Genomic DNA, 16,308 nt, shown 5'->3' with positions numbered 1-16,308 from the left:
CGAATTTTTGAAGATGATGGTTTGGTCTGAATTTAATCAATTTTCTCAATAAGATCAATATCAACACATTCAAGTAGTTTGGTGGAATACATAAAAGAACCAGAAACTTCTTACATGGCTCTAGTCATATCGGTGCATGGAATGCCATCCTTTCTTATACTTTCTTCTTCTGTTCCACTATCAACATTTTCTGGTGAAACAACAGTCAACTAGATCAGAATAAATTGATTTTTGTAACTAGATTTAAATAAAATTATTGTTTTCAACTTATTTACTTTTGAGAAACATTAAGATGGTTTATATATTATTTTTTAAAATTTAAATTAAACCTGTAGTAAATTCACAAAAATTAAAAATGCATATTTTGCCAACACTGCAAACACGCAAATGGCATATGTTATAAGCCGTTATCTACTTCTATATAAAATAGGTACGTACAAAATATTTTTCCTGAAGCTATGTATTTTTGGCTGCATATTCGATAACTTATTTGTCAGTTTTTGTTTCTTAATTTTTAACAACTTTTTATGTCGCATGTCGCACTACGCCAAATTCATAAAAACCAGATTAAGAAAACCCGAAAAGATTGAACTCGCAAATCATAGGCATTACTCTTTATGTTTCCAAAATTTTACATTTCTAGCACATAAATGACATTTTATTAAATGTCATCTATAACTGCAAAGGAATGGGCTCCCAACAGATTCAAACAAAGCAACATGTCTACAATACTTGAACAATTTTTTACGGGCTTATGCGAAGATTATAAATTAGGTCAAGAAGTTATTCAAAAGATATAAATGTTTAATGACGTATAAATTGTGGGAGAACATAATAATATTCACATCAAAGACTAATAAAAACAAGAATTCATATTTAACGTTGTAAACAAATAAACAAAAAACTATACTGGACAATCAAAAAACTTGTTATCAATTTAAGATATGTACATGTAGTGAACAAGAAAAATAAGATTGTTTGAGATCCGATAAGGGGTGCTGTTGTTGCGATATAGCTTGATTTTTTTAAATTTGTAAATAAAAAGTTTTTTTTTTAATTTTCATCATGTTGGTGGAAATCAGCAAATCGTGGGTACACAACAAAAAAGACAAATTGATACAATATCTAACAAAATTCCGGCTCGATATTACAGGAACCGCTAAAAAATTGCATCGGAGATGAACCCAGTTAACCGAGAGGGATTACGGGGACACAATAAGAGAACGGTTAATGGACTTAGCTCGAAGACACACATGCACAACACCAATAAATACTACACATATTAGACAGAAATACTCCTATATTCACAACAGCCAGTAAGAATCAGATAATTCGAATCTGGAGCGCTACATGGGGAAGCACGGCATTGGAGTAAGAAATGATAATGGAAGAAGGCTTCACGAATTGTGTTGTGAAAAGAAACTGGCTGTTAATGGCAACACAAAATCACAAAACAACACCAACACAAAATCACGTTATTATCACCAAATTTTATTACATTGAATCAAATGGATTACATTCTTATAAATTCTAAATCGAGGAACAGGGATTACAGGGACATGATAAGATAACGGTTAATGGACTTAGCTCGTAGACAAACATGCATAAGACCAGTACTTCAAATACGAAACATACCAGGCGGAAGTACTCCTATACTCACCACAGCAAGTAAGACAATAAATAAGTAAAATAGTATTGTCTCAAAAATAATAAGGGAAAGAATTCGTTAGCATGCATCGAACAATTAGACGAATCGGAAAACGAATAAGGGATCAATACAAACACATTTCCACGCACTATGCCTGAATTATTGGAAGACGGAGCCCTAATCTGGTATAGAAATAACAATCGTCATTGGCAACTGTGGACTTTCTTTAAGCCCGACCTTTTCAAGTTTTTATTGCCCCCTAGATGTTTTGAAAGGCTGAAAGATGAAATTAGTTTTTCACTCCAGAAACTACATGAGAAATTTATCGATTGCATGCTGGTGATCTAATGCAACAATTCAAAAAGAACTCAAGCTAACAATTAGAACGTATATCCTGAAATTGCAGAATATCAATTTTATGTACGTAGACGCGACCTCGAAACGTTAGAGAAGCTGGTTGTCATGGCAGAAGAATATGAGGAGGACACACAAGACCTGACTTTAGTTGATCACACGAAAAAAAACCTGATCAAAACAAACGATGTAAAAATCCTAAACCATGGCCACAAATTCGAAACAATGTTGGATACCGGAGCGGCTAGCAGCTTTATAATTCAATAAGCAATGAAACAATTATGACTCCAAGAACGATACGATATCGAACCTATACGTATTAGAATGGCACACAACTCTACCAAATATATAATCTTTAAGTTGGTCACAAAAGGAGCAAGAATCAATCGTAGTACCAAAGCAAATTATTAATCCTGCCACATAACACAAATAACAGAACATTAGGGCTTGACTTTCTAGTAACTATGGGGACGACAATTAATATTAGAGAACACAGCATAACAGTAAGCGAAGAATCTGGAATGCCAACCCAAACATCTCTCACTCAACTGTGCCTGACCAAAGAGAAAAAATTTATCTGTATGATGAAATTTCTGAATAGGAAATTAAAAACATTCAAAGCAATGTCTGGACCATCCAACATAACTCTTCTCACAAGATAATAATGTACTAGAACATCCTCAAAAACAAAGCTAATAGCGATGTAACAGGTAGATGCAAGTAGATGAGTTGTTAAACAAAGGCTGCATAGAACCTTCTCACAGTCTATATAGCGCTCCAGTGAACCTAGTCAAAAAAAAAAAAATGAGGTATGGTGCATTTTATCGACATCTAAACACTAACTTTATACCCGCCGCACATCCGCTGCCACGTATTTATCAGATACGTGATCTTGCGAAGAATGCGAAAGACATCAGCAGCGTAGATTTAAAAGACGCCTACTGGATGTACCAATGGATCTAGAAAGCAATCAGTATACAGCCTTCACAGTACCAGGATGTGGTCTTACCAATGGCGAATACTACCATTCGATCTACATTCTGTTCGTGCAACTCGTCAACGTGATTTAGATCATGTAATTGCAGCAGAATTAGAGCTGCATGTATTTCTTACCTAGACAACAAAAAGCTTTCCAAGAAATAAAAAAGAAACGAACTGAAGCTCCTATACTTATTCGTCATGATTGTAGCGTCCTTTCCGGCCTTGTCTATCGCTGGGGTATAACTCAGCGAGTTCGTTATAAGAATTAAATAAAAAGAGACAATACGGTATTGTGATTGTATTTTATTTCATAAATTAAAGCTTAAATCGGAACAAAAAAATTACATATAGCGTAAGAGTTGAAATTCCAAAAGACGTAAGAGTTAAAATGACTGGAACAAACGAAATTCCAAAAGCATAAGCGTTGAAGCGACTGAAGTAGAAACAAATTCCAAAAGCATATACTTTGACGCGGCTTGAATAACAATATTGAACTAAGTGTGGCACTTATGCAAGAATCCGATGGCTCTGAACGAGTAGACACTTGATTGCTACTGAGATGAATTATTCCACCACTGATAAAGAATGCTTGATAATCGTATGAGCTATTCAAGAGATTTGACCGTATTTACAAGAATATCATGTCACCATCATTATAGATAGTTTAAGTTAGATTAGGTGTCCAAGAAACCCCACTTGAGCTCAAATAATGGCTTGTATTACCACAGAAATATTGTGTCATCAAAAATTTAGTTACCAGGGACCTATTTCACTACATAATGGATTGCCATTATTTCTGTCTGAAAGATACTGCAGTGGTTTGATGGTCGAAGCGACAAGCTAAGACTCACTTTTAAGAATATATGGCACAGCCAGCTCATTTGTATTGGCTGTTCTTGACCAGCAAGAAAGAGCGTTGAGGCTGATTGCTACTAATTTAGCTTGCTGTTTTACAAAAAAAAAGATGGCAACCAAATAAGTAGGCTAAAGAGAGCCTTCGTGGGAGTGAAGCATAGAGCTCTACTGATTTGCAAGGCAGCTATCCTTCTTGTTTCGTAAATTGATTTCATGTGCTTCGCCTTTTCAATTGCTTCCCACCAAAAAACAGCCCCATAAAAAGGCATATAGTATTGGTTCGATAACGAGATCTTGTAAAAGGCCAAGGAGAAAGTGAAGACGTTGTTTATTTTAGTTCAAAAAAAAGAATATCTTTATTATAAGATTTCTAATACTAGGTAATAAAGAATTCTAGTCTTGTTGCTATAATTCTAAGCGGTTGAAATGGGTTGTAGCCAATGACATCAAAATTCCGGCGGTGTTATATTCTATGATAATACAAAGATTCTAGTATATGGCATTAAAATGTCGACAGCGTTAGAAACTATAATAATACAATGATTCTAGCATCAAAATACCGTGCCGCGTTATAAACTATAACAATATAATGATCCTAGCTTATGGCATTAAAATACCAATGGCGTTATAAATTACTTGTCTACAAATTTATCTAACCTGTAGTATCACAATACTTCTGGCGTGAAATATTCCTAGCGAGTTAGCTATGATGTAGGTGTCTATTCGATTCGGTGTGCTGACACTAAGTGATGATATGAAAGAAAAATACGTCGTCTGTTTATATGAAAAATCACCTTTGTTTCGTTCGTTGCACTCACATCCGCACAAGTGTAATTCTTTGCACGTTCAAAGGTTGATACATTTCTTGCTTAAGTTCTTATATTGCCTTATGAAGAAACTGCAGAAAGCATCAATTTTTTCTTGAAGCTTGGCTTGTCTTGTGCTGGTTGTGCGCGAGTTACATATTATATGTAGTTGTACCTAAATAAATAATATGAAATAAAATTTTATGTTCATGTCTGGCCTATCTGATTTATTTTCATGTTATCGTATTTTATATTTATTGTCTGGCCTAACCAAACATTGAGTTATCTTCATTGTCTGGCCTAACCAAATATTGAGAATATTTGTAAAGTTCATCAGGATTCGATATTTAGGATCCTTATTATAATAAGAGAGAATGTTAGTGATAAATTTGTCTTAAGATTGAAATAAAGCTTCACAACTTAAGTTGTGTAATTTTAAAACACTAGTTTTGTGTTAAACTTTAATTTAATTCAAAATATAACTGGCGCAGTCGGTCTTAATTTTACTTTTGAACGAATAAAATTTGAAGAACTTTTTCGTTGTTTCTCTTAATTTGGTTTTTGCGAAAAAAAAAAAATATAATTGTAAGTATTAAAAAACTACTAAGATACAGTTCTTTTATATACAAACGTGAATGAAAAAATTGCAAGAAAATTCCAATAAGAATAAAACATTTGTTTTAAGTGCGGTGCAGACTATCATTATGGTATGTCATACGAGAGAGAAAAACGTCGTATGACACACAGGTATGATAGTCTGCCACCTTTACCAACGTGTTGGCGTGCTCACCAAAATTTTGGTGAACAGCTCTCGCATACGCGTTGTGTATGATAGTCTGTCACCCCAAACGATTCATACGTCATACGAGAGCATTTTTACCTTACAAATTTATTGTAAGCAGGTGATATATGTAAAATTTTAATATAAATTTAATATGTTTTTTTATTATTTTATTATTAATGTTTTATTATTATTATTATTCATTATTATTATTAAAATTACACTTATAAATTTGTGTTAAATATTTAATTGTATTTTAGTTAAAAAAATATAAATTTTTACATAAAATTCTTATAAAAAATTAAAATACAATTAAATATTTTATGTAATATATAAAATATTTTATTTAATTTATTAAATATTTTATTTTATTTTAATTTATAAACGATGATTATAAGTAAAATTTTTTTTAAAAAAACGTCTAAATATAGAAATCGTTAAATTTATTATCTACGCCCAGTAAAAAAAAAATGTATTGAAAATTGGTCGTAATAACAATTAATTAATAACCCAAAATTTAAGACATAATACTTTGTATTCTAAATATGCTTTTCTTTGTTAAAACTTGTTATTAAAATAAAAGAATTTTAAATGTTAATAACCTTTAACTAAAAAAAATATGGAAATGATCAAATTTCTTGAAAAACAAATAAGATATATACATTCTTATATATATACATATATACATTATTTGTATGATCTATTTATGAAAAATTTCTTAAGAAATTTTACAGGTAGTGAATGAAATTAATTACGGTCCTTTACTGATCTTTTCATATTAACTACTGTGCTTAATGACCAATAAACCTAAAAAAAATATGAATATGGATGCAGATAAAGCATTTTTAGATGCTTTCATTGAATGTTAATAAAAGTAATCGCTGTTTGTGGAATGTCCAAAGCTGTGAATATAAAGATCGCAAAAAAAACGCGGCATATATAAAATATACAAAATTATAATGAATTATAAGCAAAGCACAACCTATACGTTAACTATCAATTTTTTCAATTTTAAAATTTTATTTTAAACACACAAATTTTCACAGCACTACCCGCAAAAGCACTCTTCAAAAAATTTGCCTACTCTTGTGTGTCATACCTGTTCAAATTCGGTCGCTAGAAGAAATTTGAGCAAGAGAGAGCGCAACTCGTATGACACACCAGTATGATAGTCTGCACCGCGCTTTAAATGGCTACAGTAGAAGACGACCAAGTAATTAAATTAAAAACTACCATATTATGGAAGAACAAAAACAGCGGATTACAGCATTCGAAAAAAATGAGCAAGAGAAACTGCAGCAACAAATACTACAGCAACAACTTGTTTTCAGTCTATTGGAAGAACAACGACGACAACAACATCAACTATACTAATCATCAGTCAATGGACCAAGTAAATTTATCGCACGAAAATATAATTAATCATTTTCGGCATATGAAAGCATTTAATGGTAATTAAAACGACTACAGTCTGTTATCATTTACTAAAAGTGTCAAAAAAGCCATTTCCACATTTATGTGGAACTAACACAGTTCTTTACGATTTTGGAATGAAAATAATTATTAAAGAGAAATTACTTGGGGAAGCTGATAAATGCATTCGAATTCCTAGAGAAAATAGTGAATGGACATCAACAAAAACAGCACTAATGCAGCATTTTCAACCTCGGAATACATACGGAGATGTTTTTAAGAAATGCAGAGTAGTTAAAGTCAGTAATCTTAAAGAACTTTTTAAAATTTTAAGTAATGCTAGTTATAAGTTAAATTAAATGTATAAATTTGTTTCATCTAAGCCAGATATTTATCATCCTAAAAATGTCGAGAGAGATTAAAAAAGAATATTTGCTAGAAACAATTGATGGCAACTTCAGAAGTCATATCATAAATTGCGTCTCGTTTTTTGAACTTTTTAAAATATACTCAGAATTAATGCTTTTAGATAATATTAAGTGTATGCAGTTTGAACATAGAAAACATCTTGATCACAAAGAATAATAATAGGGAAATGGGAACTCAAAATGATTTTTATCAAACCTCAAATAAAGAAACAAATTACTCTACTCAAAGGAGAAATTAAGACATTAAACAAGAATTTCACCAATCACGAACTTTAATTCGCCAATCCAAAATAAAAATAAATTATTATTCACAAGTCCTTCTCCACAAAACAATTATTCGAAGGACCCACAAAATAACCTTCGTTCAGGTCAATATAGCAATAATTCTTCTATGAGATCTCTTCCACAAAGTATCTTAACAAGAAAACACATAGGAGAAGCAATGGAAGTAGATAATATTCAAGAAAGTGATGTAAATTTTTACGAACAGCCTCAGACAACATACTTTCCATGATATTCTTGATAAAACGTTAACCTGTTTCATTGACACAGGATCAGCAACAAGGATACTAAAACCAAATGTTTTTTTTTAAAAAATCTCCGTTGCGAAGATTAGTAAACTCAAAAACCATTAGTACACTTACATTATTGAAACAAATAGAATATGAACATTTCTACTATATGAGCATTTTCAATCCATTTGGTCACTATTAGTTCACATGAATGCCATTTGGGCTTAAAAATGCCTCTGCAACTTTCCAGAGACTGATGAATTCAATTTTACGAAATTATATTAATAAGATATGTGTCGTATATCTAGATGACATATTATTGTTTAGCACTTCTTTAGATGAACATATTTTATATTTAAGAACAATTTTACAAATATTAAAAAATGCTGGCTTAAAACTACAAATTGATAAATGTAATTTCTTGTGTAAAGAACTGCTGAAGGTATGAAGCTTATTCCAAATAAAATTAAACTAATAAGAGATCTAAAATTACCATCTATTCAAAACTAAATAAAGTCATTTTTAGGAATTACAGAAAATTTATGAAAGACTACACTAAGGTAGCTTACCCTCTAGTTAGATATTTAAAGAAAAATGTTAAAGTAAACATCAACGACTCTGATTTTATATCGGTTTTTGAAACACTGAAAGATTTGATAACAAATCATTCAATTTAGAAATATCCAGACGTTAGTAAAAAATTTAAAGTAGTTACCGATGCTAGTAATACTGTAATAGGAGCGGTTCTCATTCAAGATGAACATCCCGTCTGTTATGATTCTCGTATAAGAAATGATTATGAAAATAATTAATCAACGATCGAAAAAGAACTGCTCATTATTGTTTGGAGTGTTAAATATTTTAGACCATATGTATATGGAAAGGAGTTTGATTTTCAAACAAATCATCAACCACTAAGATATTTGCATGCAAAATATCTAGGAAAAGATATTAATTCCCGTTTACAACGTTGGCTAGTACAACTAGATGAATTCGACTTTAAGATAAAATACATTAAAGGTAAATTTAATAAAATTTCAGACTTCTTAAGACCTATTAATATTAATACAAAATAGATCGAAATATTAGAAGAAAAAACGGAACCGATGGACCTTCTAATGACAAAAATGTCAAATTTGTAAAATGTTCTTATTTCGCTAAATATATATTAAATGAAGACGAGGCAATAAAGAAAACTTCATTATTTCATACTAGGGAATCTGGACATTCAGGAATAATCGAAACCTACGAAGAAAGCAAAAAGAAGATCTATTACCCTCAACTAAAAGTAAAGTAGTAATCAATAACTGTGATATATGTTCAGGGGCGAAATATGATAGAAAACCAATTAAAAAACAATTTGCTATTACAATCACATCGTCAAAAACTAATAAAATAATCCATTTTGACGTTTATACGAATAACAAACATTCATTTTTAACCATTATTGATAAATTTGAGAAATACACTGCAGCCTTTTACCTAGAATATATTATAGAATATATTATAGAAAAGATTAGATTCTATGTTAGATTATAGATTCAATAAAGAGAAAAATTAAAAGGTTCATATGCGATAACGAATTCAATACAATCAATATTAAAGAGCTTTGTAAAAACGAAGGCATTAAAATCCACTTTATCAAACCAAATAACCATACTGGAAATTCTGATGTTGAAAGGATTAATAACAGTACAACAGAAATAATTAAAATTTTAAATTTAAAAAATAAAATTTCACTTACGGATCAAATGAGCAAAGTAATAGAACTTTACAATAATTCATACTATTCCACAATAGAAGCAACACCAATAGAAGTAGAGAAGGGAAAAATTAACTCAGACACATTAAAGAACAGAATCGATTTTAAAAAATCCAAAACCAAAGGAAAACAACAAAAATAGAGAAAATGATATAGAAACCAGGAAAATTAGGTTTATAAAGAACTATACAAATTCGAAGCATATAGAACAACCTAAATTTAGGAAATATCCCTTTGAAAATGTTCATAAAAGTAATATTAAACGACTTACAAAATTTACGGGTGATCCTGATAACGTCATTGATTATAATAAATGTCCCACAAATCGCAGCAACATTAATAATTGAGAGAGTCCAATAAAATATGACGAAAAAATATTATTTCACGATATTATATTAAACCAAGAGAAAAGGAAGAGCTTAAATACCACAAAATTGTTGACTATTCAGTATCAGCAAGTTCAATAGCTATAATTCTAATCGCCATAATAATTATTGTAATATTAATTATGATAAATAAACAATTAAAAATAGTTGTAAACAATAAGACTCTTGAAACTAAGAGTAACTCATTCCTTTCTATACTCTCCAAAAGTCAGTTATATTTTGTTTTTCCTTTTTCCGTACTTGACTGGTTTTGAAGTTGTTATTAAATCCGCAGTGGCAATAAAAGGTCTTTTTGCTCCCTTTTTGGCCAAAACACTCGCCCTTTCTTTGCATTCGTGTCACTTATGTCTCCGTATCCAGAGTCACAGAATTTATCGTCGTTAAGATTTTTAGAAGATTGAAGCAATCTTAAACCATCTCCGATTAGAACGTGAATGTTATTAGTAGTCTCAGAACGTCATTTATCAAATTGTCACTAGATTTTGGAAATTTGGACCCATCAATATACTATAATATACAATATACTATACTATAAATCATTATTTCTCCATGAAGTGCGATCCATTGTGTCTACTGTGAAGTGTCTGAAGAAACAAAATGTGTCCCTTTAGGTTGCCTTCTTTAAATTTAAGTAAATTTGGTAACCTTTAAAACACAGGCTGCCGTTCTCTTGATCACAAGGTGAGGAGGATGGAGTTCCGTAATTATTCCCAGGGCTGCTGTGGAGTACGTTCTAATCCCTCCAGTAACACTCAAGCAGGCACCTCTATGAATTTCACTCAAGAATATTTGGGATCTAGCTTGACTTGCTTTTGGTCGCCATGCTAATAAGGCATATGTGAGCATTAACTCTATAAATGTTATTATAAATGCTATTATTTTTGGATGTAATCCCTAGGTTTTGCGGTGTAGCCTTTAGCAAGGGTGCACAACTCTCAAGGCTTTGTTTGCAATTTACGATAAGTGTTTATTCTAGGGTAGTTTTTCTTGAAAAATGACCTCTAGATAATATATCTTCTTAAACTACATTAATACCGTGCTCCAAATTTGAGTGTTTCCAGATTGAACTTTCTTCTTCTGGTAAAGGGTACAATCATTGTTTTACTCGAATTTATTGAAAGTCCTTCCTTTCTTCTGTGGAATCCAGTACTAGCTACATCAGCTCAGTAATAGAATAGTCAAACTGATCATAATTACCAGATCATCTGCAAAGCTATAGACTTCGTGACCGAGATCATCGAGAGTTAATTAATCGATGACCAATATTCATTGGAGTGGCAATAAAACGTCTCTTGTAGACAATATTTAGTTGATCTAATCTGTGCGAACCCATATCCTAGATCACTGTTCTGTTTTCTAGTATGTTGAGAACCCAATTTCAGATTAGTCTGAAGATGCCTTTTCTAACCATTCCTTTCTCAATTGACTGGAACAACCTATTTTCAAAAGCCGCTTGTATACCTAAAGTCGCACAAGAGCCAACTAAACTAGCAAACTAGCAAAAGTGCGGTTTATATGTTTAAATTGCAAAATATATTTTTGAATTTTAATTTTAATAAAAAAAAAAAAATCAAAACAAATTATTCAAAAGCAATAAAATTATTAGTTACTAATACTTTCAAAACAGATATAGCAAATAAAATTATAGCAAATAAAATTAAATTAATTAGTAATAAAAATAATAATTTAAACATAACTTCTCCAAACAGTCCAAAAGATATAGTTCCATACGAAATTAACATGTCCACAAACACCAGCCACACTAATGACAAAAATAATGAAGCTCTTAATAAAAAAATGAGAGAATTAGAAGTCTTATGCGGCAAACTTCATCAAGAAATTATCCAACTCAAAAGTGAAAACCAAAAATTAAGGTCGCAACTTATTAACAACAATGTTCCGAAAGAGCAAACCACCATAACTTACGGAACAGACGAGGAAGAGCTTGCTCGAGAAACCGACTGGATCGTTAAAAAAAATAATAAAAGAGCCTCAAAAAAGCGCAAAGCTACTACATCTCCAAGTGTGTCACCAATTCTCAACAATGTGACACAAAATCATTCTAATGAAGACATCAACCAAGCTTCGTCCACCTCCAATTATGGTAACTGTCTCTGATAATTACAATCACATAAGAAAAATTATCACAAAGGAAAGCAAAAATAAATTTTTGCTGAAACTAATGAATAACGACTTATGTAAAATTAGCACTTTCGATGGTAACGATTATCGGGAAGTAACTCGAGCTCTAAATGAAGCAAATCTCTCATGGCACTCTTATGAACATAAACAGGTTGGACCAATAAGAGTTATAGCAAAAAACCTGCGTCACTCATGCGACCCTGAAGATATTGTAGGCGACCTTACAGAAAAGGGTTTTAAAATTGTCAGCGCACTTAATAAGCTACAATTTAAAACCAAGAAACCTCTGGATATGTTCATACTAACCTTTGAGTCAGTAGAAGATACGAACAAAATCCATGAAATCAAAGAAATATTAAACACAATAGTATCTATAGAAACAATAAAACCCTCTAAACTTATCCCGCAGTGCACCAAATGTCAATCTTTCAACCATACCAAAAACTACTGTCAAAAGCAGCCTAGGTGTGTGAAATGTGCAGGTAAGCATGAAACTATAAATTGTGAAAAACCCCATGATAGTCACCCAAAATGTTGCAACTGTGGGGAGCAACACCCAGCGTCATATCGCGGTTGTGTAGTCGCAAAGGAGCTTTAAAAATTAAGAGACAAAAAACAAAAAAAGGTCCTGTCCCAGTTCAAACAGATAATATCGAAAGACAATAGTATACACAAGTCGAAGAATAGCTAAAGTATCATATGCAGACGCTATCAAGCCAACAACCTCCGTAGCCCAAAAAATAAATATATCTGTTGAATCACAAAATGTCCTCTCTGTTATTCTTGAAAAACGAATGGCAATAGAAAATCGCCTAGACAACTTAGAACAAAAACATAACTGTACATCTGTATGATTGCTCTTAAAATTATGGAATGGAACGCAAATGGTTTGCTTCAACACAAAAACGAATTAGAATTACTTCTGCAAACAGAAAATATAGACATATGCCTAATAAGCGAAACTCATTTTACAAAAGAATCGTATATCAATTTTAAAAACTATAATATTTATCATTCTATTCATCCAAGCAATAAGGCTAGAGGCGAAAGTGCCGTTATAATTAAATCCAACATTAAGCATTATCAAGATAATAAACTCTCTAATGAAGAGTTCCAGGCAACAACCGTTGCAGTTGAAGAGAGTGGTTCCAAAATACAAATAACGTCCATCTATAGTCCACCAAGACATAACGTAAAATATGAACAATACATAGATCTATTAAAATTACACAAACATAAAGCAATAATTGGTGGTGATTTTAACGCAAAAAATGTTCAATGGGGGTCAAGACTAAATACCACAAAGGGTAAGGAATTACTTAAAGCATGTCAGGCCACAGGTTTTGAAGTTCTCTCCACTGGCTCTCCAACATACTGGCCAACTGATAGAAATAAATTACCAGATGTCATTGATTTCTTTATTGTAAATAAAATTCAAAAAAGAGACATTGAAGTTAAAACAGGACTTGACTTAAATTCTGACTATTCTCCAATATTGCTTACTTATGGATGTAATATTCTATCTACGCTACCTAAACCGACACTAACAAACCGTCTAACAGACTGGAATTATTTTAAGGCCCAGATAAATGAAAATATTGACCTATCCTGCAAAATACGAAGTATAAATGACCTAGAGAGTGAAACGCATTGCTTCACAAGCTTGATTCAAAAATCGGCATGGCGCAGTTCTCCACTGCAGAATAGTAAGCAATTTGATAAAAACTATCCGGTCGAAATTTTAAATCTAGCCTATAATAAAAGAAAACTACGTAAAAAATGGCAACAATCACGATTAATACAAGATAAAAGAAACCCTAATAATGCCACTCAAAAATTAAGAAGAGAAATCAGTAATTTTAAAAATGAAAATGTTAAGAAATATCTTACAAACTTGACATATGATAGCAAAACTAACTATTCTCTCTGGAAAGCTATGAAAAAATATAAAAGACCGATCACTCATAATCCTCCATTAAAAAAAGATAATAATGAATGGGCGAAAAGCAATATTGAAAAGGCACAAGTTTTGGCTGAATACTTAAGTAATACCTTCAATCAAGAAGAAACCCATCATATAGAGCCAAATAACAACATAGATGATTAAGCTATTATGCGGATAAAAAATAAAGAAGTAACTGGGGAAATCAAAAAATTGAAATTAAAGAAATCACCAGGATATGACCTCATAACTAGTGAAGTGTTGAAAAAGCTACCTCCAAAAGGAGTAGCCAAACTTGCACAGATATTTAATGCGAGTATAAAATTAAATCATGTCCCTAGCTATTGGAAAGTTGCTGAAGTTGTGATGGTACTAAAACCAGATAAGGACCAACATTCTCCAACTTCATATAGACCAATCTCTCTCCTGCCAACCATAGGAAAACTGTTCGAAAAGCTTATCTGTAAAAGACTTGAAAAAGTAGTTTGTCAAAGAAATCTTATCCCAAATCATCAGTTTGGATTTCGGAAAAAACACTCAACAATCGAACAAGTACACAGAGTTACGCACGAAATAGAAAAGGCTTTAGAAAACAAAGAAACTTGTTCAGCTGTGTTTCTGGATATATCAAAGGCTTTTGACGGGGTTTGGCACTCTGGCCTGATATATAAGTTAAACACTATCCTGCCACAGCAATATTGTAAACTACTGGAATCGTATATTGGCGAAAGGTACTATCGAGTTAAACTACTTGACGCGTATTCGAAATTATATCCTATAAATCGCGGGGTCCCTCAGGAGAGTATACTAGGCCCATTGCTGTACCTGCTGTACACATATGATTTGCCAGTGAACCCAAGATGTATTGTTGGAACTTTTGCAGATGACACGGTATTAATGGCTACAGGTCCAAACAACAAGGTGTCTACCACTAAGCTTCAAATCGCTCTTCAAGAAATTGAACAGTGGACAAATAAATGGAAGCTGATAGTAAACAGTTCAAAATCTAATCATGTAGACTTTACTAACAAAAGAGAAAATCAAATTTCATTATTTCTAAATAGCGTAAAAATTCCAGTTGCAAATTCTGCGAAATATCTGGGTATGAGTCTAGATGCCAAACTGAGATGGAAGGTACACGTCAAGAAAAAATTAAATGAGCTAAAAATAAGATACAAAAAGTTAACTTGGCTTATTGGAAGATCTAAATTATCTCAGCAAAACAAGCTTATGATCTATAAACAAGTCTTCAAGCCGGTCTGGCTCTATGGTGTCCAAATCTGGGGCTGTGCGAAAAAACATATAATCGATATGATGCAAAGATTTCAAAACAAAGCAATCAGGGATGCAGTTAACGCTCCGTGGTACGTGCGAAATTCTGATCTACATCGTGACCTTGAAATACCTACTGTCAAACAAGAAATTCACAAGGCTGCTAAAAAACATTATGACAAGCTGAGACAACACTTAAACAGCACCATTCCAGCGCTACTTTGTGATGTCACTCACAGACGCTTATGCCGCTTCAAACCTAATGACCTTTTGAGGCGTTTCAACCAGCAAGGAGATGACTAGTTCGTATCTATATGCTCACCTTAGATAGACTTAGATAAACTTACTTGTAATAAAAAAAACCTCTTGTTAGTCAATATGACTAGTTGTTGTAAATTTAAACTCTTCATTTTGTTTAAATATAAATTAAAAACAAAAAAAAAAAAAAAAAAAAATTTATTTTAACACATCACATAATGTTTATTTTAACAGTCCAGGTTTAGCAATTAAGAAAGTTTTTTTATTAATTTAAGGTTGTCAATTTTTGTTTTTTTGAAGTTCACTATTTGGTGTTTTGATCACATTCAAAGTTTTATTTTTTTTTTTTGTAGTACACCAAAGTTTCGCCGTTTTTTTTAGAACACAGTGTTTATTTTTTTTTAAGTTCACCATTTACCTTTAAGGCCAATTTACAGGATCGCCACCAGCTTGGAATTTACACTTTTTAACGTTTCGATATATTAACCCATTTCGTACCGCCGTGTGGTAAACCACACGGTTAAATTTGAAAATTATTTAAAAATACATGAAAGTAGTTAATTCAATGTTTTTTATTTTTGTTACTTAGTTTGATATCTTAATAATATAAAAATACATCTTTCGAACAGTTTTTATTTGTTCATGAGTTTACATGGTCCGAAATAAAAAGTGTCAAAAAAATGCTTATTTTAAATGAAATGAAAATTAAATTAAACAGAAATAAAAACTAATATATTTGTTATAGCATGTGTTCACAATAGTCCAAAT

Source organism: Teleopsis dalmanni, chromosome 1 (genome assembly GCF_002237135.1).
Source record: "Teleopsis dalmanni isolate 2A chromosome 1, ASM223713v2, whole genome shotgun sequence".
Classification (NCBI taxonomy): domain Eukaryota; kingdom Metazoa; phylum Arthropoda; class Insecta; order Diptera; family Diopsidae; genus Teleopsis; species Teleopsis dalmanni.
The sequence above is the reverse complement of the archived record's forward strand: the minus strand, read 5'-3'. Positions refer to the sequence as shown.